Source organism: Coloeus monedula (assembly GCF_965178545.1).
Source record: "Coloeus monedula genome assembly, chromosome: 4".
In the NCBI taxonomy this organism is placed as follows: domain Eukaryota; kingdom Metazoa; phylum Chordata; class Aves; order Passeriformes; family Corvidae; genus Coloeus; species Coloeus monedula.
In genome coordinates, this window is record NC_138784.1 from 56,393,342 (window position 1) to 56,415,080 (window position 21,739).

Genomic DNA, 21,739 nt, shown 5'->3' on the forward strand with positions numbered 1-21,739 from the left:
TCTGGTTTTCTAGACAGGTTTTTTGCTATTTATCAAGACTTTCAGATATTGCTGGAGCATTTAATAAGTGTTTATTACTACTAATGGAGATAAAACTTCTAGGAGTCAGTATTGCAAGAGGCATTAAAAATTAGCAAGAATAGCTTGGCAGAGGTTCTGTATTCATAAACCTATTTATAGATGGTGTGCTGGGTAGAGGAGCAGGTTTGTGCCTCTGCCAGCAACATGCTGCAGCCTACTGCTGTGCTAGTGCTTGCCCTAATTTTGCACTTACATTCTGAGTCTCCCAGGGGATGCTGAGCAGCTGTGTGGCTGACCTGAATCTCGAAGGTGTGTGGGTTTGACTGTGACTCTGAGGATGATCGGAGAGATTCGATCACCTTCTTTTCCGGGACCTGTTCACATTGATTAGCATGTGTTGGCTTGGCAGGTTTCTCAGAAACCAGCATGTAAAACCTACTTTATTTTCAAGCGGCCAAAGAGATCTGAAGTGAGATCGATAAAGGGGTTGCACAAACATGATTCTTGGTCTGTTCTTTAGCTGCAAAATGGTTTAAATCCATTTTGGGAGCTTTCTTGGTGCTGGTCTCTTTCCTGGAGGTGCTCCTGCCGAGACCTCTCTTTCCAGCCTGGCACAAGCCTGGAGGGGAAGGAGAGAGGCTGGGATCCTGTGTGCCGCCTTCCTCACAGTTACCAGGAATAATTGTCTGTAGACTGAACTTTTCGGAAGATAGCACTTACCCTTTCCAGCAAGAGAAACACGTGTCTCCTGCCTGGCACCAAAGAAAAGGGAAACAGTGGGAGGGGAAATAAAATTTTAGGAAGAGCCAAGTTAAGGAAACAAGTGTATTCTAGTGTTTAACTAGTATCTGGCCACCTGCCAGTTTGGGAGGGGTTTTGTTTAAGTTTTTTGTTTTGTTTTTTCTGGGGGGAGGGGGTGTTGTTTGTTTGTTTTGGATGCTTCTGTGTTTTATTTTCCCTTAAAAACAAATGGGGAAAGGAAGATTCAAAATACAGCGTTCCATGCATGTGTGCTGCAGAGTGAATAAAAGTGAAGACAGCTGTTCTAAACCAAAAATGTACACTCTGCCTTCACACACTCACTTATGTACTTAAAATCATGATTTTTTCAACTGTAGGAAAAAGCAGGAAATCACACAGAAATAGCCACTATTTAAGCTTATTTAGAAATGCACATCAGGAAAGATGAGTATCACTGAGGAACAAAGGTGGGTCCTGTGGGGGATGCGAATATAAGAAGTGTACTCACTGAAAGCAAGTAATTGCAGAGTAATTTTGCTGTGGAATTTTAAACCAATTATGTGAATAACAGAGCATATGTTCCGAAAGTAATCAGAAGTGGGTTTGTGTGTGTATAGCTAACATGGTTTCAGAAAGCCTCTGCCTGACCAGGGTTAGTGCTCCCACAGCTGAGACAACGTGAGTGGGTTGCGTGTTTGGCTGTACATCATTGCCTTGCTGAAAGTCAGCCTTTCTCAATCTGGCTCTCCCATGGTAAATCTTCCCAAAAATGTACAAAGGTGTGTCTGTTAATACCTAGTGCCTCAGTTTGTTTCTGTGTCTGACAGGAAAGTCTGGTGTTCAAAAGGTGCTTGATCTTATATTTTGCAATTATTAAATGTTTTGATAAGCTGCATCAAACTACATCAAATTTTACTGAAATTACTGCAAGTTTCACATAACAGGACTGATTAAAGGTGCTATTTCAAGAAGCCTTCACTAATCTAGTTGTTTCTTGAGCTCTGTTCTTTTGAAAGGGAGATTTGCATCCTTTTGCTTTTTAATAAAACGAGACAAGTACTCAAAATCTACTATCAGCAGTTTGGCTTGAACACCAAGACATGTGGCTTATTGCTCTCCAGAACATGGAGGATATTAAATGTGGATATTAATTTTCTTCTTTCCTCCATCACAAAGAAAATAGGAATGCTCATACGAAAAAGGGGGAAACAGTTTAAGGGATTCTTCAGCACTGCCTTTCATGGGATGCAATTGGGAATTTTGATGCCCAGTGGATATGAAATGTTTCCTAATGTTAAATGTATGTAAATAAGTATAAATCATGATGGTTGGGTGTTTTTTCTTTTTTTTTTTTTCCTTTTACAACTGTTAAAGCACCTACATGGTAGTGCACTTGACAAGTGAAACAAAAACTGTGAGCTCTCTGCTAAGCTTTCTTCTGTTTCTAAGAGGTTTCAACAAGCCTCCTTAATCTTTGAAGTTTTCTCTTTAAATGGGTGGTCAGTGTAAGCATTTCTGCAAATTCATTTCATGTGAAGATTTTGTCTCTGAAGTCGTTCAACTAAGCATAGCGGCAAATCTGATTCATTTGTGTGGCACTGAACTTCACATGTAAATCATGCTTCTAGTAAGTCAGTATTGTGCTAGGAGGTGCTAATGGCTGCCATCAATCAGGGTTGGAAAAAGTTGTTCTCCTCTTCTCCCTCAGACTAAATGAGACAGCAATTAAATGCCCTTTTGTTGCATGATAGCTGAGACAATGGAAATCAATGTCCAAAGCACAAAGCAGAATGGCAAGTCTTAAGTATAAGCTAAGCCATGTGTCCCAAGGGATTGGCATGTTGATTTGCTTACAGCTGAGAGGGTATAGGAAAGGAATAACTGGGGAGTGTAGGCAGCAGGAGAAGCAGTAATGCTCCTTGGACCGAAGCCAGAAGGGAATATTTGCTGGGAAGACTTCTTGGTGGGGCTGTGCTGCCATGATCTTGCCTCCATGCAACCCAAGCTCAGCTGACAGTAAAAATTTGATCTGGAATAGGCCCTGGTATAAGACCATGATCATAAAATACGATACTGTGAAAAACGAGGTTCACTCTCCTGTGAGAATTTAAAGAGTTTAATATAAAGACAATAAGAGACACATAAAATAAAGCAAAGGGATAACGGCCGGGTGCCTTGGCGCTCTGCCAAGAGCACACCTGATGCTCGAGGTGAGTCCTTTTTATACCATTTTTACTGTCTGTTTTCTATTAATATTAAAACTTTTCCCGGAGCTGTTCTGCATGGCCACTCCTTGGTTCCACCTTTTTAGGGCATGCGTAGTCTTCGGCCTTGTGGTTTTATTTCTTTTGATTCTTGGGGTTGGGCCCTCTAGGTAAGAGTCGATGGTGGGGTGGATCTCTTAATTCTCCAGACAGTCAGGGCTGATTGCAGCTTTGGGCCTCTTTGCCCCCCGGGCAGAGCAGTGATAGCGGCTCTCGGACTCTCCTGGCCGCCCGTTCTCCGGGCAGAGCAGCCTTTGGGCCCTTTTGTTCTCTGGACAAAGTGTTGATCAGCAGCTCCTTGGGCCTCATCCTCTGCTCGCTTGGAGGTTATCTTACTTGCTCACACTTGCTAACATTCTTGCTAAAAAGAGAGAAAACTACATCCACACAGCAAAAAAGCATTTCTAACATTATATAATATCTACCTTTATACTTTGCGAGAAGCCAATATTATAATATATGTTTATAACAATACCATGTTTGTTTGTGGTATGTTTTAACACTGGCCACTCAAGAATAGACCGTATCTGATCTGGTGAGGAGCCTACTAACATAAACTTCACCTTTCAGCTTTTTTGAAAGTGCTTCAGCTGGGAAGATGCGTTTACACTTGACCAGTGCTGTTACTGCAGTGGTTTAGATCCCTGGAATAGGATTTGCTGCATCCTGAGAACAATATTCCCACCCCCCCTAAATGCCATCACTTTGTTCCTGAGTTCTTGATAGGTGCAAAACTTACTCTTGCATCTCTTCTAAATAAGATTGCACTGTAAGGAAACCCAGTTTGCTCATCCATTTCTTGTAGATGCAAACAATGCATTGAGACTCAAACCACGACATACTCATTAACTGATTTCGTCCAGAGGACATGAAATCACTGAGGTGGCTGAATGTGTTTTGCCTGTCTTCTTCCCTCCAGACCTGCTCCAAAGCTCATTATGTCAATGGGACACTTCCTTTTGACTCCAGCTCACAATTCTGCCTTGGCTTTATTGCCTTGCTGAAAGGGCCTTGAGTTACACAGGACTGCTTTGTCTCTAATCTGTGTGGGGTTTTTGTTTTTGTTGGGGGTGTTTTTTTCTGCTTTTGTGCAAAATTGTAAATGCATAGAGAACAACAAGCCATTGCATTTACTAATGGCAAAGCACACTACTGTCATGCAGCTCATATGCTGTTGGCAGAGCTATATGATGCTTTGCAGCAGCTGGGCTCAACTGAGAGAAAGCCTTTTGCAAGTTTAAGGCTTGGAAGAAATGTTACAGTAAAAAATTATTTTATTTTTGTGCCTGAAAAGAATTACACACAGATGAGCAGAGTCATCTGAAGTAATACAAAAATTTGACCAAAAGAAAATTTATCTGCTTGGAGAGCTCTGTATTGAATTCTTTCTGTGGGGTGCTGTATCTGTTACAGCTCTTTTGAGGGCTTGAACAAAAGAAAACTACCTGTATTAAGAGGTCCACAGAAATCAACAGGCATTAGCAATGGCCTCTTACAAAACCTGTTAGTGTTCCTTGCCCTTATTGCTCAGTGCTAAGATGCTGTCTTTTCCTTCTGTCAGAAAACACAGGAAATCAGGGAGACACTCTTCAAACTCATAGTCTACTGCACTCGCATTTACTCTTTGGCAGTACTGACAGCTGCTGTGAGTGACACACTTCTCAATCCCACTGCCCTCATATCAATTCAGGCGTCCACCTTTGATGTTGACTCTGGCTCTCGCCACAGCTTGCACCTCACTTGTGCATCAGGTTCTCTATTAAAGTAAAACCGAGACCCAAGGAACCAGGAGAGACTCTCTTTGGGCACAGCAATACACTGCCACATTATATACTGTTTTATATTTAATTACTATGTGTGTAATTTTGAATAATCACAATTAGGCTTTTTTAAGCATCTACTTCTCTGTTGCAAGCCTTCAGCAGTTCAATAAAGCAGAGCCATTGACTCGTATTTGATGTGTCCATTACCTCCTGCAAATGCTTTGGAATACAATGGAGTAGCATGCAGACTTCAGAGCTGTCATGACGGGTATTAAGAATGTGTCAAATCCCAGTGATGACTGATAACATATCTGTCATTTGTGATGGGATTATTAGGAAGAGGAAAGCCACTAGGAGAAAGATACTCTAGACAAAAAAAGGCGGGGGGGGGGGGGGGGGAGGGGGAGAGAAGACAAAAAGAGAGAGGATTTACTGTTCTTCAGAGCTCCCTGGTTTAATTAAACCTTGTCTAGTCCATAAACAAATCTATTACTTATCTGTATGGTTTGGCAGCTTATGCACTTCAATGCTGCTGCAGTAATTCCATGGAATTTACATTCCTCTTTGGTGGATAGTTGCGCTATAGGTATTGTAGCTATGAAGAAGATTCTTGACCCACCTGTACATGGAAACAGCTAGTGCAAGAGTACTCTATTTTTTGATTTCTTATCAAAAGTTTAATGGAGTACCATGGAAGAAAGAATTCAGCAGGCACATAAAATATTTTCTGCATGGAAAATTATGTAGAACCAAGAAAAGAGAACAGTCTGCCAGTGCCATTTGATTTGCATCTTTGGTTCGCAAAAGAAGGATTGCTTCTTTTTTTAAAGCCTGAATGTGTATCTTCTGTGACTGTAGAAAGAAAGCTGAGCTTCATCTCACTTGTAAAACTGGGCTCTGCTGAATGAGTCCAGTGTGTCTAGTACACAGGCATTTTCAGGTGTTTCAGGCTGAGCCATAAACACATCCAAGATCTACAAGCAGTTAAATATTAAGACAAAGGAAGCATCTTGTCCGGCTGCCTCCTGGTGTTCCAGCAATGCCAGAACAGAGGTGATCTGAGTTTCTTGCTGTCAGCATCTTTTTGGTGCATGAGTATCCCCAGGAGCAGCTAAACAGTGTAGTTATCTCATACGGCCCCGACACACAGAGATCAATTTGGCGGACATATTAAATGTCAGGAGAGGGAGAGACTTGAAGCTCAGTGGACTGAGACAACTGTTCCTTGCTGTTATATGCTCCCTTAAATCCACTTTCAACAGCGATTCAGCAGCCTTTGAGCAGAGACTCATCACGGTGTCCAGATCGTCCCTTTATCCTTTCTGCTGATTTATCTTTTAGCTGTGTATGAAAATGGACCTGGTCTTATCTCTGCCCCTTCCACAAACACAACCAAGGTGCTCCTCAGCTCTTTCAGAGTCCCAGACCATCAAGGAAGCAAAGGCAGTAGAGGTCAGTGCAGTGCCCAAGTGGGCACTTCGTGCCCCTGGATTGTTGCTGGAGGGCAGCTGCTGTGTTGGGTGTTCAGCCAGGAGGTACTGGTGGCCATCCATACTGGATGCTTGGAGAGGTACAGCTGCTCTGAAGGTGAGCAAAGGATAGTCTCAGGTTTGGGAAGCAGAGATGGATAGTGGAGAGACCTGTGTGAAGACCAAGCTGTAGCTGTTGTGTCACAAAGTGAACAATATTTGATTGATATTTGAGTGATCATTGGTATGTGAGAGGCATACAGTGACCTAGCCAAAAGCCAAAGGTTCTCATGTGGCTTTGGACCATTCCTCACAGTCACCAACAGCAAATCAGCTGACCTACACTGCCGGTTTCTGCCTGGTGTCACACAGCACAGGCAAGCCAAGCCTACCCTTCTCCAGATGAGCCCACTGCTCTCCTCCAGAGGTGCAAGCTCCCCTCTTGGGTGAGGTGACTCCCCACAGCCCTGGCAGGGCTGGGGTGGGCAGCCAGCCTCCTGTCCCTGCTGAGCATGTGGCAGTGGCCGTGTGGCTGCTGTGGCAGTGCAGACTGTGAGCTGCAGGGTGAGCAGGGATGGTATCACCGTGTGCGTGCTCGCAGCAGGATGCCGTGTGTGCACTGTAGGGGAAGAGCAGGCACTGGGGCTGTTGCAGCATGCCCATGGGCTCACACCCTTGCTTAACTCATGGAAACTCACTCACGTGTCCAGGGCCTCAGGAAACACCTTTTATTTTTCACATCTCTAAATGCACATTCACCCCGCCCACAGAGGCTGGCTGAGCAAAGATCGAAATGCAACCTGAAGCAAGGACACCAGCTTTTAAATGTGATGTATTGCAGCTTAATTAATTTCCTGAGGTAGAAGGTGGTTCTCTCAAGCTCCTCATGGCAAGCATCCCAAAATAGTGGTTGGGGAACCCAAAGTTGGTTTAGCTTAAGGAATGTTGAAGGAGCCTGATTTTTTTTTTGTCTCCAGAAGCTGAACTTAGCATTTCTTCACAGTACCTTGAACTGTACACCCAGAAACCATTAATCACACTATAAAATCTTCGCTTCAACTCCTCCCTTTAATATGTAGGTGATTACCATACCGTTTGTTAACACTGTGTCTAGCTGGCTGACAGCACCTCTGTTTACACTGCTAAAATTTGGGTTTGAAAGAGGAAGGGTTGTGGAGAATGGTGCTGCAGTGGAGAGCCTTCCTCCACCAGTCTTAGGTTTGGATTTGGCCTCAAGTAGATGCCACACAGATGTTGATATATATTAGTGATGGGCGGTCCATGGTGGCTAACTTTCCTCTTCAGTGGTGGCCCCTTAGGGAGGACTCTGGTGTAAATAGGGACTGCTGGCAACATTCACTCATTCACTGTCTTTTTTTTTTTTTTTTTTAACCCCACAGTACTCTCATTGTCTTTTATATACTCCCATATTTAATAGATTTACATTCTGAATGGATTTTCTGTCCCAAGAAAGGACTACAGTAAAGTGCAGATGAGCTTGGAATACTCCCTGGAGAAAGCTATTCCTTCCCTGTAGTCTCTCTCTTTTCCCCAATTCACTAGATTTTGTCAGTTTAAGAGAAGAAATGGAAACACTTATCTGGGAGCTATTGAAGAAGTTGAGTTGAGACTCAGTTATTTCTTTTTTTTTTTCATTTTGCTGTACATGAAATGTCCTCAGATAACACAGAAAATTAAGAGGTTGGGGGAGTCACCACTGAAGATCATTGAACTTTCCATAAAATTCCTTTGAGTGTCCAAGATCAACAGTGCCCTGGATGGTCTCAGTGTGCTCGGTTTTACATAAGCTCACACTTAGCTACAGTTCAGCTCTTGATTTATTTTTTTATTTAGTGTCTGGATTAGAACCATGCTTTGAAAACCAAACCAAACCATGACTACTATCCAATTTAAATACAAAAGGATATCTTTAACCTGAAAAGAGAAAACCACTTTGCGAAGAAAGACCTTTGTAACTCCAACTCTTGAGTTCATTGAACATTTGAATTAAAACTGATTTCCATATTTGTTTGGACAAAGTAAAACATTTCAAAAAATTAAAGATATCAGCAGTGCTTGGTAGTTGCTCTTTGGGGGAGGGGATCTGGAAAGCAAAATATTGCAACATGACTTTTTTGTTGATAATGAACAAGCCTAATAGGAGATCTCTGTTTTGAAAATATGTAACTGCTGACATGAGGATGTCGAAATATTTTTAGTCCTGATAAAGAAAAACATTCATTGGGGTTTCACTAATCTTGAATAAAAACACGTTAAGCTCTGGTTGCTCCGCTCTGGATGGTAGCATTACAGTATGTATAGGGAAGATTTTTTTCACCTGTGAGTTTCCTCTATTGTTTCCACCTCTAAGAGTTTTATACTGTATTTAGAGGTGAGGGAATGAGAGAGAGAAAGAGAGGTTTGGTTATGAGGAGAACAGTGTACTACACAAGGGTCTTTGGTAAGACTTTCAAGGTGGTGTTTGCAAATTGAAATGTTGCAGCTAAGCTTAGGTAAAACTAAAAAATGGTATTCATTTTAATTGGTTGGTTGCACGTGTCATTCTGCTAGTCCCATCTCAGCCTATCTGTAGTTTCCAGCCAACTAGGACCTCCCTGGTTACCTGATAAATGATGGAAAGTGGCTCAGTGAGTAGTTCCGCCAGCTCCCTCAGTGGATCCCTTGGGTGGATACCGTCAAGCCGCATACACCTGTGCGTGGAAGTGTGTAGCAGATCACTGCCCCTTTCCTTCTGGATTATGGAGGCTTCATTCTGCTCCTCATCCCTGTCTCTGAGGTCAGGGGACTGGGTACCCAGAGAGCAGCTGCTCTCACTATTAAATACTGAGGCAAAGAAGGCATTAAGCACCTCAGCCTTTTCCTCATCCTTTGTCCCTATGGACATGTCCCTATGGAAGGAGATTCTCCTTAGCCCTTCTTTTCTTGCTCATATATTTATGGAAACATTTTTTTATTGTTGTAGAATAGTCATAGAAAATATCTTTAATGTGCTACCTGACAAGCATGATATCTGTAGTATACAAATTTCTTTTCCTCTGACCTCTTACACACCAACTGTATTGAGAAAACGTTAATTAAATGGGAACAATGTATTTATTGTGACTTGAAGTTGCTTTTATTGCAGTTGCTGTTGTTCAGGTTCCCAAATAGGAATGAAAAAGACTGGTTAAAAATGCTCTCCAAGCACTCTGTTTAAGGGTGGCTCTTTTTTCAACTGCCAAAAAGTAACAAACTATAGAGAAAAAAATCTCTTCTTTGTAGTTCTAGTCCCTTGAATCTTGATGCAAAATGGTTTATAGTCATTCACTTCCAGATTTAGTTTAGCTTAGTTTTAGCCTTGGTCATGGGCCACCAATATGTTATGCTCTTCTATAAATGGACTGTGCATCCCTTGATAACGCCTTGAAAAAATAGTCATTTTGGGGCTTTTTTGAAACAGCATCCAGCTTCTCAGATCAATGTGCCCCTTGTAAATCTTGCAATTTAAGTTCCTCATGGACTAACAGGCTTGAGGTGGTGCTCTCAGACTCTGATCACAGTCCTCTCCATCCTGTACCTTATGTCAACATTTCTACTTTGCATGGATGCATGTAGTCAGAGGCTGGTAAGGAGAAGGGAGTGAGAGAATTTCACACATCGGTAAGAGCAACACAAATGCTGTAGCAAGCTTTAAAATGGAAGGGAAATATTTAGAAGAGTGACAGAGGAATTGGTTACACCTAGACAGGAGAGCAAATAAAAGCAATCTGCCTTTCTGCATGACATATATTCAATTAGTCTGACACATCAGAAACAAAAATTCTTAACAGAAAGGCAGGAACAGTAAGAAGGGAGGAAGAGGATGGATAAAAATTTAGCAGAGCACTTCAGAACAGGAACATTTCGGCTGTGTAGAGCTTGACCAAACGTAACTTTCTGGAAACTGTATAGGCTAACACAAAAACTATTTTTTGAATTTAGGGCAGAACAGAGAATTGATTATGTCATGGCCTGTAGCATGCCATAACAGAAGCAGGGCTTCTGAGGAGACGGAATTGGTTTTGTCAAGCCAAATTGCATCATTAGGGAAGTAAGAAGCAGTAGGGCTCCAAGCCTTTTCAGAGGGACTTGGCTTTCTGGACTCTGCACTCGCAATCTTATCCTTGGTCTCCAACTTATCCATCTGCCTCATGATCTTTGCATGATGGCCTAATGCTTAAAAAGTGTTTTGTGGCTTAAAACTTATTTTTTACCCTGCAGTTATCCGTAAGGTCTGCTGAAGAGTCAGCCATCTGTACGGTTACTTATATTACTGCGTGTTTCATATCTGGCACACAAAAAAATATGTTTATTCTTTTCCTCCTGGTGTGAAAGCCATTCTCAGTCAATAAGCTGTCAAGCTACCCTTTTGTCATCACCGCCTAGTTGTGTTCTTTCACATCAAGTCTTCTGCATCTTGCCAGTCTAATGTGTTAAATTCTTTGACAAGAATGTTCCAGTTTGGGAGCACTAAGAGCTTTGCTTGTTTTTCTTCATGAATGGAATGAAATGCTTCTCAGTGAAAATACAAGTACAGTAGAAACTGAAGAATCCAGGCTTTCTTCATAATCAGCAGAGAAAAAATGAACACTCTGGAGTGTTATCGACTGCAGCCCTTGAGCTCTTCACCTTGGAGAAGAGTAGCAGCATTCTCCAAGTGCCTGGTTTTCTCAGCTGATAAAGAGAGGTTCGTTGGCTCCCTGTGAGAGCTGTTTGCATGCTGTTGCTGTGCAGTATTAGGAAAGATATGCTCTAGCATTTTGGTTTCAACAATGGAACAGCTAAGCAAGGACCTGTGTCTCTTCTACCATGTTTCTGTTTACAAATAAACAAATGGGTACCAAAACCTATTTAGCTTCTGCCTCCAGTTCACATGTTAAAGTTCATCTGTGACGTCCTTTCTCCTCCCCCTACCCAGTTTGGCTTCTTGTTCTTGGAAACAAGCTGGGCTGCAAAAAGATTGCTTTAAAGTTTGAATATTCAAACTGAAGCTGAATCTAATGAAGTACTGCAAAAATAAGCTGTTCATGTCCCTTTCCTTAGAATTCTTGCACAGAATTGCCAGGAAAGCTTTACCAATACATGTAGTAAACAGAATATTCTTCTCTAACATTAGCCTTTTCCCTGCTATGCCTGGTGAACTCAGTCCAAATTGATGTTTTGAGACTATCTTATATTTCACATATTTTTTATAGTCACAATTAAGCAGAAAATGGGATGCACTATTTAAGGTCAAAATAATTTTGACTTCTGCCTTCCACAAATTGTATTTAGTGCTGTTGGTGGCCTTCTGAAAAGCTGTTTATCCTCAAGATGGTCTCAAGCTTTGCACAAAAGGCAAGGATGGAAAATGTTTAGGACAATTACAATTTCTTCATTTGTAATATTTTACAAAGGGCTTTTCCCTCCGATATCAGTGCAGTTTTCCACCTATATTTAGTCTCATCCAGCACTGCATATATTTTTTTTTTATATGAAAATACATTATAACCTGCAGCAGGCAGCAGGGAAAAGTGTGTGCATTAGGGTAAAGCTCTATGTCCACTCCATGAACAGCTGAGCTGCTGGAGGACATCAGTGTGGGCAGGCAGAGCTGGCCAGGCAGAACGGCTGAGCCATAATTGTCCCTTCTGTGACAGGGCTGCTCCCATCCAGGATGATGTGAGCTCCACTGGATAACTCTAACCAACACCAGTGCCCAAGGAGATTTATGGTAACAGGAGATACTTCGCTAGATAGAGCAAAAAAATCATCTTGTGATAAAGCGCACAGGACTTTAGTGGGCTTCCCCTGTGGGCTGTGCTGGGCCAGGGTGGCAAGTGTTGGGGGGCAGTGGTAATACTGTACCACTCCAGCTACCCCCTGAAGAAAGAACTTGTCCAAAGTCCCAGTTATATCTGAATTTCAACCCTCTAACCAGGTTGCTGCTTTTGGTTTAATTCCTGCCATTATTGTCTGGTGTTCGTCTCTGTTGTGTTGATTTACTGGTCTTGGTGACAGCCAGTCACTTGTGAACTGTATTTTCTTTTCAAAATGTATTTTCTTTTATTAGCTTATGAATTTTCACAAGGTAAACTGATGTGCTTGGGTCCATATTGTTTATAATTTCATTTTATTCATTTTCTTTCTTAACTAAATAGTCTTATCCTTTTCAGTTGTGTTTCATATGGAAGCTTTGCAAGGATGCATTGCATGTGTTTTATTTTAACTCATTATACATCAACTAGTGATTTATAGATATAAAAATATATGTCTAGCTAATATCTTTGTTTGTTTAGTACTGAAATGCACTTTTCCAAAGCGATGGGCCTATAATACATTATTTAAAGGTTTCTGACTCGTGATTGCAGGCATAATTTTTGATACAGGGTAATAGCAGAAGTAAACTTTGATCTGGGGCTTTTCACTTCTGAAAGGAAACAGTTTCCTGGACCATTTGCATACCTTCCTTCTCTCAGGCTCTTGCTGGATGCTGGATAGAGTGAGGTGTTTTGTCATCCCTGCCTAAATGCATCCTCTAGTGCAGCAGCTTGCAAGGTGGCAGCCCCCAGGCTCTGCCCCACAGGGGCCTGGCAGGTCTGATGGGTGGGTACCTGTACAGCTTTCTCCTTTGAGAGTCTCATTTTGCAGCTGGCTGGAGCGAGTGGAAAAGTCCTTCCAAAAACTGTCACTGATTCACTTGAAAAATTATATTTTTCACTTCAGCAGAGCAAAAAGGAATGTATATGCCTGTATTTCAGACCAATATGACTTGTTCATGCTTTGTTATCAGATGGTGCAGCTTTTCCTATGCTGGTGCTCCAAGCCAGCCGCCTTGTTTCCCTCGAGGCACAGGGCAGTGATTCTGAACTTGCTCCGTGCTACCTTCTCTTGAAATGCTGCTGTCCTTTGAACTTCTTTCCCCAGGCCTGGCAAACAGCCCTGCCATCAGGATCGGTGTGAGGTGTCCTTCAAAGCTATAAACCCGGCTAATTTGTTGGAAGGGAGGCTTCTGAGCGCTGGCCATTGTTTCACCTTTCCTGCCTTGCTACCCAGTGAGCCTTGTATGGCCTTTCCATGGCTTGTCTTTTTTAAGTGTGCGTTTGGGCAGGCAACAAAACAAAACAGAAGAAGATGCAATGGTTGGAGGGTTTTTGTTTGTTTAAAAAAAAAAAAAGAGAAAGAGACAAATGCTTCTTTAGTTCAGCTCACAGCAATATAATTGTTTTTTCTCTCTCAAAACATACCTACATTTATATGGTAGGAAGATACCACTTTATTTTAATGCCCTTCCCTGCCCTACCTCAAAATCCAAACCTGTTTGTCATTGTACCAAGTTACCTTTAGCCCATAGTTTCCGAACACCACCCAGGCATTTAAAACCAGAAATGATCACAGCATAGAAACAACAAAGTCTCTTGCTTAATTCATTTACATGTGTGTGTATTATCCATAAGATATCTCCAAATGCAACATGTTGTAGTTGCTTGTCTAGGTGGTTCTATTTTAATCCTCTCCTGCAAGAGGGAAGTCCCATGATCGTGGCCAAACATAAAGTTCTGCCTTCTTTATGCATGGACTTCTTCCAGTTTAAACCACTCATATGTGACGTCTAACTCCCTTTGAAGATGATGGAAAAGATTTTTGCTCTTGTAAATACTCATTATATGGCCTAAACATGCACTGTGCTGGATCACAGAATGGTTTGCAACAGTTAGGATTCCTACAGGTTTTTGATACTTGGCTTTGGCTATGTTTTTGTTGTAAATAAATGACTAGGCTCAGTATTTCAAATATGTCTTCACCGGACCCTGACACCACACGAGAGCATTCCTTCTGATGTTAATATCTGGATTCCAGCATGACTAGTGCTTCCAAATTTTTTGTTTCTCTTGCATTCCTCAACATGAGGTTTACCATTGCTGTCTCCTCTGCCCCTAATCCCATGGAAAACTTTCAGCTTGGTCTTGGAAGATAAAAATACCTTGCAGATGACTCCAAACTGGCAATTAAGAGGAAAAGTTTTATGTAAAACAAAACAAAACAAGACAAAGAAGCCTAACAAACCCTTATGCTAGGCACTGAGATTTTACTCTGGCAAAATCCTCTTGACTTTACAGGCCACTGGTTTGAATAAAAATTAGTAAAAATATGATGTGGGACAGTATAGCTATGGTTGCCAACTGATTCCCATGCTGCTCATTCTATACACAGTTGTATTTTCACACATTCTTTGTTTTATCTCCTGAAGGCAGTAGTTTGTAATTCAGACAGTCAAGAGGCAGTTTATTTGAGGACCACAATATTAAAAATACTGCTTCTTTTCTGGCAAACTAGAAACAGCTCTCCGTGTTTTTAAGAAAGATGGGCTGGATATTTTTGGATGCTCACTAATTCTGTTCAGCTGTCCTTGCTGTTTTGTTCACTTGGATACAGAAAGTGAGAGCAAGGGAGGATGTATAGAATTACATGAAAATCAATTCTTTATAGAGCTGCAGACCACCTTGTTTATATCTTCTCCATACATCAAGAAATCGATCATTTACTGTGTCTTTTAATTTGTAATTCAAAACATGTATTCTTGTAATGGGCGGTCCAATTCAGTTTTATCAAAGTAATCATCTAAGGGTAATATTCTCCTGCATAACTACTCTTGTATCTGCAGTGTCTGTTTATCTTTGTTGTGTTTATTCATTTACTTACACAGCAAAAGGTAAGAAAGCTTATGAAAGGAAAAAGAATAATGAAAAAAAGAATGGTAACAAGGCTTGTGTAAAATATTGCTGTAGAAACTCCCCTGAGGGATCGTACCTCAAATCCTAAAGCAACTGCACTCTACCAGAAGTAAAACCATACTATCATGAGCTGATGGATGGGTTTCCATGCACAGGAAAAAAAAATGTGGATGGTGATAGGAAGGGGCTGGGGCTACTTTTCATCTTCACCCAGAGGCAGCTGCTCAGTTTGCATCTTCCAGCAAGGAGTAGAGACAGGAACAGGATGCCAGCCTCATGCACAGTTATAGAAGGGTGGAATATGGTGCTGGAGGAGAAAAGAAAAAATTAAAGTCAGGGAACCAAACAAAAGGCAGAAGGATAAAAATCTCTTGAGTTAGTGTGAAGCCCCTGAAAATCTTTAGGCCTGTAAAAATAAGTGGATGCAATTCTTCCTGTGCTTGTTTTTCTTTCTGGTGGTGCTCAGCATTTCACATAGTATGTCTTTCTTTGTTACAAGTGAATGAGAGAAGTTATCTGCCTTTTGAGAGATCTCTTTTTTTTCCAGCCCAAGGCATGATTACTCAAAGCAAGATTCTTAAAACCCCAATAAATCTTAGGAACCGAACAGATAGTCTCAATATATTTAAGGTTTTAAGCTTTCCTTTAAGATGACATGTTTCTACTGCTTCTTTAACATTAACAAAGGATATACTTTGATGCATCTGTTAGCAGTCGGCAGCTTTACAATGGTATTCGAAAATTGCACCAAAAACTTGGGGGTTGTGTGCTTATGGGCACCTTGAGATTCTTGGCAGGTCAGGATTATTTTAATTGACGTAATGAGGTAAACGTACTGTAAAAATGAGAAAGAATGTTTTCAGGTGGAGGCACATTCGTTTGCCAGTAGTAAAACCTAAATTGCAGCACATTATACAGCTATCCCTAGAAGATATGAGTTGATACAGTTGTGCAATATGTACCTGTTCAGAGTGGCGTGCTCTGGTCTCCTACTTCCTTAAACCTGCTGCTTCTCTCTGAGCATCCGGAGCAGCCGGAAAGGTTAGGGCACAGACCAGGGACTTGTCTCTTGGTGGGTTACATGTATTAAGAATTAAGTACAAAGGGATCTGGGCTAAATATGATCATGATTTTACAGTGTGTTCAGGATGTCTCAGATGGAGGGGGAAGCTAGGAGGATCAAAATGCTTCCTTTAAAATTTGGAGCTTGAGCTGACTTTTGAAGCTACAGAGTAAGTGCTTTTATGCATGATTAGTTTAGGCTGTAGCAGCACAGTTGTGGATGATAAAATACAACTGGCGTAACCTGCTGGTTGTGCTTCTGGGGTGTTGATTTTGAATACAGTTCTGTCTGTCAGGGGGAATGTGTGGGTGAAGCTTCCTGTGGGTGGCTGCAACTCTGAACATTTGTTCCATAGCTCCAAAATTGGAGCACAGCTGAGAGGCAGGAGGACTTCTAGGCATCTGTGGGATCCTGCCTGCTTTTAAAATGTATTTCTAAGGCTGTTAATGCACATAAATCATGTAGCCTTTCAGGGACATCTGGGTTTGTTTTAAACTTGCTAGGTATGATATAATGCTGGTGTAGAGTCAACAATCTCTCCAGTGGAGTGGGGAGGACTCTCAAGCCTTGAGCAGGACAGCCCTTGTCAGGGAAATGGAACCCCCTTCAATGCCAAATTAATATATTTTGGATCAACTGCATAGGTGTAAAAAAAATTATCTATGCAGATAGGAGGCAGCTGGCTGGTCAGAAAAGGGCACTGCAGTGAGTGCTGTGTGCGTAGGGGCAAGCAGGGTTGGAAGGGTCACTGTGTGAACCACACCTCAGACCAAGCCTCAGATCAGGGACAATCCTGACTGCCCACGGCTCCTCTTCTCTGTCAGGGAGCATGGAGGGAGAGATGGGGAGAGTGACTGAGAGCAGAGGAACAGCCTGTGTGGACAACATCAAGTGTCAGGGAGCACCTCCAGCTGGGATGGGACTTCTGCTTTTCTGGGCTGCTTGTCTCCTCCTTGCAACCTCCTCCTGCAGGATCTTGTTGCTCAGGCTCCTTTCTTCACCCCAGCCCTGCTCCCTCCAACATCTTCTCTCTTTTTTATTTTCCTCCCTCTGATCCTAGGGATCAGAGTGCACCCTAGGGCTTAAAGCATTTGCTGCCCTCGTGTAGTGTTTGCTGTCCCTGCTCTTCAGTCCCTTTCTCTCCCGTTAAGTAACCACACCTGTAATGCATGTAAACACAGCCTTACCTTGGTTTCTATATGCACTGATCAGCCTAGTGGTAATAATTCTCCGTGGCCCTTGTTAGCTTCAGAACTGCGTCTATTGAAGTGGGAGGCTGGGTGTGTTGAGTAGGTTTATTTTGAAGCTGGTTATATTTAAACTAGATGAAAGGGCAAGAAGTGGTTAAAAACAACTTTTAGTCACTGGCTCAAAAGGGATTAAATAGTATATACACAGGAATAATTTGAAAGGAATAATTTTAAAGGCGTATCAGGTAATATGAAGATGTATATATCTGCTAACTGCCTGGGCAAATTAGAGAATTAATTAAAAGGGAATGTTAGCTCATTAGCTGAGCAAGCTAATGTCAAAAAAACCTGAAGCTTTCCTTTAAGTCTTACAGTGATTTTTTTCCTCCCCAGAATAACATACTAATGAAATGATGTTTTGGAAGGCAGCCTTGGAATAGAGACAAGTGTTCTGATAAATTATCAGCTTCCATATATTTTTAATTGCATTGTGAGGTTAAATTTTAAGCCACAAAGTGAGGTTCCTCCTGCCTCCCTACCCTTCCACATTAGCAATTAAACATCATGCTTTGAAACACATTTTTGGATATGAAAAAAATCTTGCTTGTAAAAGCATTATGAACTGTCCTTAAGTATGTCCAAGTGTTTATATATTTTCATATCTTCTATAATATTACTAGAATTTACTTAGTGAGTCCAAATGTTTGTGGATGAAAACGAGTACTCAAAACTACTCAGAAGAGAAAGGGCACCTTTGAATATATACTTCCATATAGGAGGGTGGATATCTCTTGGCATTTCAGTACTGAAGCTGTCACAGTGTGTGAGGGAGGAGAGACAGGACTTTGTTAACCATTCATAAGACTGAGCGGTGAGTAGTAAAAAAGAGCCACCTTCCTGGAAAGAAAACATCCTGAATTAGTGTTACTGTATTTGTTTCTGTTTTGGGGACTTTGTGAATCATACCACCTCTTCTGAAAACCATAGAATTCCTTCAGTGGAGAAGGAGGAAGATTTTGAAAGAATCAAGACGTCCTTGACATTCCTGTGATCCCATTAATCCTGGGGCTGAGAATTTGCAAGATGTTGGTGTAAACCTGAAAGTAGAATGATTGTTCCAAATTGGTCTGGATTTAGAATAGTAATCTGAATTCATGTCCAGCTCAAATTGAATGCATACCATGAAAGTTAGCTCTTTTTAATAATTATTTGTGCTTTGCTGGGAAAGAGAATCCTCTAAAACACTGTGCTGCAATTCAGTGTCCTAAACCTGCTTTCAGGTGTCCTAATTCTAAGTTGTAGTTTGTCATCCAAGGATTGATAGAAATCTACTGCAATTGCTGATGTGAAAAGTAAGAACAAATTATTTCTAACAGTATTTGAAAGAAAAATGTGTAGTGTTGGACTTCAAAGCCAGCCTCATGATCACAGGTTAAGATGGAAAATCTTTTTATTTTTCATTTTATAAAATGGCATCAGAAGTATTTCTGAAAGTAGAAATAGTATTAAGTATATTTCAGAATTAACGTACTGTGGTTTGATTATCACAGGTCAACTATAAATGCACAGCTTTCTTGAGCTATAAACCACAGGCTATGTAAGTGTTTTGGAATAAAATATTTATGCATTTAGTGTTCAGCAGTGTTGCTAATTTAGACTAGTCATTGGAAAATGATGTTCTCTTTATTGCATATTATTAAAACATAAGTGCTGCCATTTGACTTTATAAACACTAATGAAAAAATGGTAGGTGTAAATGATTTTTTTACTGTTTTTAAAGAAATACACCAAAATACCTGTCAGTCTTTTCTAGTATGTGCAGCCCTAATTCATTTGAATTTAAAGAAAGATTACCCTGAAATTAAACTTCTGACTCTGAAGGGGGTAGCTGGAAAAGAAAGCCACATATTGCTTCCTTACAAGACAACTTGAAAGACTGAGAAAGTGTGTGAGGGAGGGGGGTGGAGATATTTCCTGCATTTGGTTTTGGTTTTGGGGAATTTGGAAAAGTAAAGATTTGAGAAAGAGAAGGTAAAAAATATTTTGTTTTGTCCAAGGTTAATAAACTGGTTTTATGATAGTCAGCTATGTATTTGAACAGTACCTGAATATTGCATATTTGTTAAATAAAATGCATAATATCTTCGAGTATCCCTTGAGAGAGGACACCATTTTGCTTTTCAAAAATATTGTGATTTTATGCAGCATCTCAATGCATTACTTATGCCATTTGAGTGTCTTTATTAATGCCCTTGGGGAACAGGGAGCTTTGTCCCTAAAACTCACTAACTGTAAACTCTCAGTATCAATCTCCTCTGTTTTTCATAGCTGCTTAGCATCTCAGTTCTACCAGGGGATTTCTGGCTAGTTTTTGCCTATGCAAACCCATGATTCTCCTCTCTGCTGCTCTACTAACAATACTGAATGGCTGAGAGAATATTTTCCTGTCAGCTCCTTTGCTGATCAGTGGGGGAGATGCCGTGTTTCTTGGAGGAGAGGAGATACAAAAGCTGATGAATCCTCTCCAAAGATAATTGAATTTAATGTCTGAAAGTTGCTTGACCAGATATTGTTGTCTTGATGGATGACAGTCCCTCCAGAGCACACAGGGATAAGCTGCCTTCATTATTTATAGGCTTTCATTAAAGTAAGCAGAAAAACCTTGTTGATCTTTCAGATTCACTTTTGTGGAATTAGAAGAGTCTATTGTACTAGTTCAGAGTCCAAAAATATTTAGATGGTTTTTTATGAGGATGTAGTATCAAAATATGGTAACATTATATGTTAGAATATTTTTCCCTAGATGAACAGCCTTTATCAAAATATGCTTTCTTCATCAAGTTATGATTTTTTTTTTTTCAATGAGTGACAAGGAAAATATTTAGCTATCAAGGGACATAGGTGAGTCAGCAGTAAATATTCCACTTAAATAATTTTACACCTACAGTTCTCACTATGTCACAGGCTGAAGAGCTGTGAATTGCTTTATCCAGATTAGAGTGACCCTTGCCAATTCATGGTGCAACCAAAAGCTTATGCTCACAAACTCCATGCATATTGTTTGTGGAGCAGTCCTTCTGTGAGAGCTGGGAGGTGGGAAACAAGCAAAAGCATTTTGTCTTCCGCCTTTCTGCCTGCATACAACATGCCAGGGAAAAATTAGAAATGTTTTGCCTGCAAGAGAAATGAGCCTCACTTTCTTGGAGTAATGTCTAATAGCTAGATTTGTAGACGCCAACTAACTCTTAAGAAGGGCCCTTTCCAGTAAAATATATGGTATGGGGAGGTGGGTGAGCATCATAAGAGAGAGTGCCAGAAGACTTATGCAAATTTTGTAGAATGCCAAGCCACATGTCTTCTATCCTGTTCCCTTCTCCTGAATTTCTTAGCTAGATCCCTCATATTTTGTGGAATCTGGAAATAAACTAATAGGTAAACAATATTCTAAATAGATAATTTTGTTCTGTTGGCATGTAGTGGAGATACAGCATAGCAGGTGTTACTGGGAAGGAAAGGGGGTGGGAAATGTAGGCATTAATTTAATTAATCAAATTGAGTCTGTCCTTTCTGACTGAAAGTATCTTTCCATATATTTTTTCATTCCCATGCGTACTGATGGGGTTTTTTAAGTCGATGCTCGTATGCATCTCGTCATTGTACTACTCAAGTGCCTCTTGTTCAAAATCTTCACCTCCCTTCTGGCTTTTTCCCTCTTTATGCTATTTCCTTCCAAATCATGTATCCTGCCAGATACCATGCTGTTTTAAACCAGCCACACTGTCCTCATTCCTCTCAGAGAGGCAATGTTGAAATGCTCTCCTTTATTTTCCTGTAGCGGGAAATTACAACTCCTGCAGATGCAGGTTGACTCAAGGGCAAGGATACGGAGGCACCAGGTCAAAACAGCAGTACCAGTCGTGCTTGTTCATGTCTCTTCAAACACTGGGTGAAACACATGGCTCCTCAGTGTTCTTGAACTGGGTGGGAGGAGCCTTGCATCAAGTTAATCGACCCCCCATTTCATTTGCAGTCACTCTTGCTGCAGTATGACCATACTTTCTCAGTCAACATAGCATTATTAATCGATAATGTTCTAATGGGTATGTTCCAAGTCAAGTTAAGCACCTTTAATGCTTACTACCAGAGGTTGTAAAATGCCTTACCAGCAAAAATGTGCTGAACTCCTTTACTATGTAAGGCAATGCTGTTCTCCTGAATTTTGCTGAACATGCTACCATTTAAGTGATGCTATAGATCATTACGTGATCAGTCACAGTAGAGTATCCAGGACTCTGGCCAGCCTTGGGCAGGACTGAGGTCAGAACTCTGGTTTCTGGAATGAAGGACCTTGTGGGGCAGAAGGGAAAGGAGAACAGTCCACATGGGCATAAAACACCTACTACCTGCCCATGTTTTTAGTTCAGCTCACAAGCCATCTCCACAGGAGACCTGATACATGAGTATGTGCTAACAAC

The 21,739-nt window shown here is 41.1% G+C and overlaps 1 protein-coding gene across 1 annotated transcript in view; it reads left to right on the plus strand.

Annotated features, from left to right (window-relative positions):
- PLXNB2 (plexin B2) overlaps nucleotides 1-21,739 on the plus strand; it is a 242,723-nt gene that overhangs the window by 71,484 nt on the left and 149,500 nt on the right. The gene's annotated exons all lie outside the window — the stretch shown is intronic.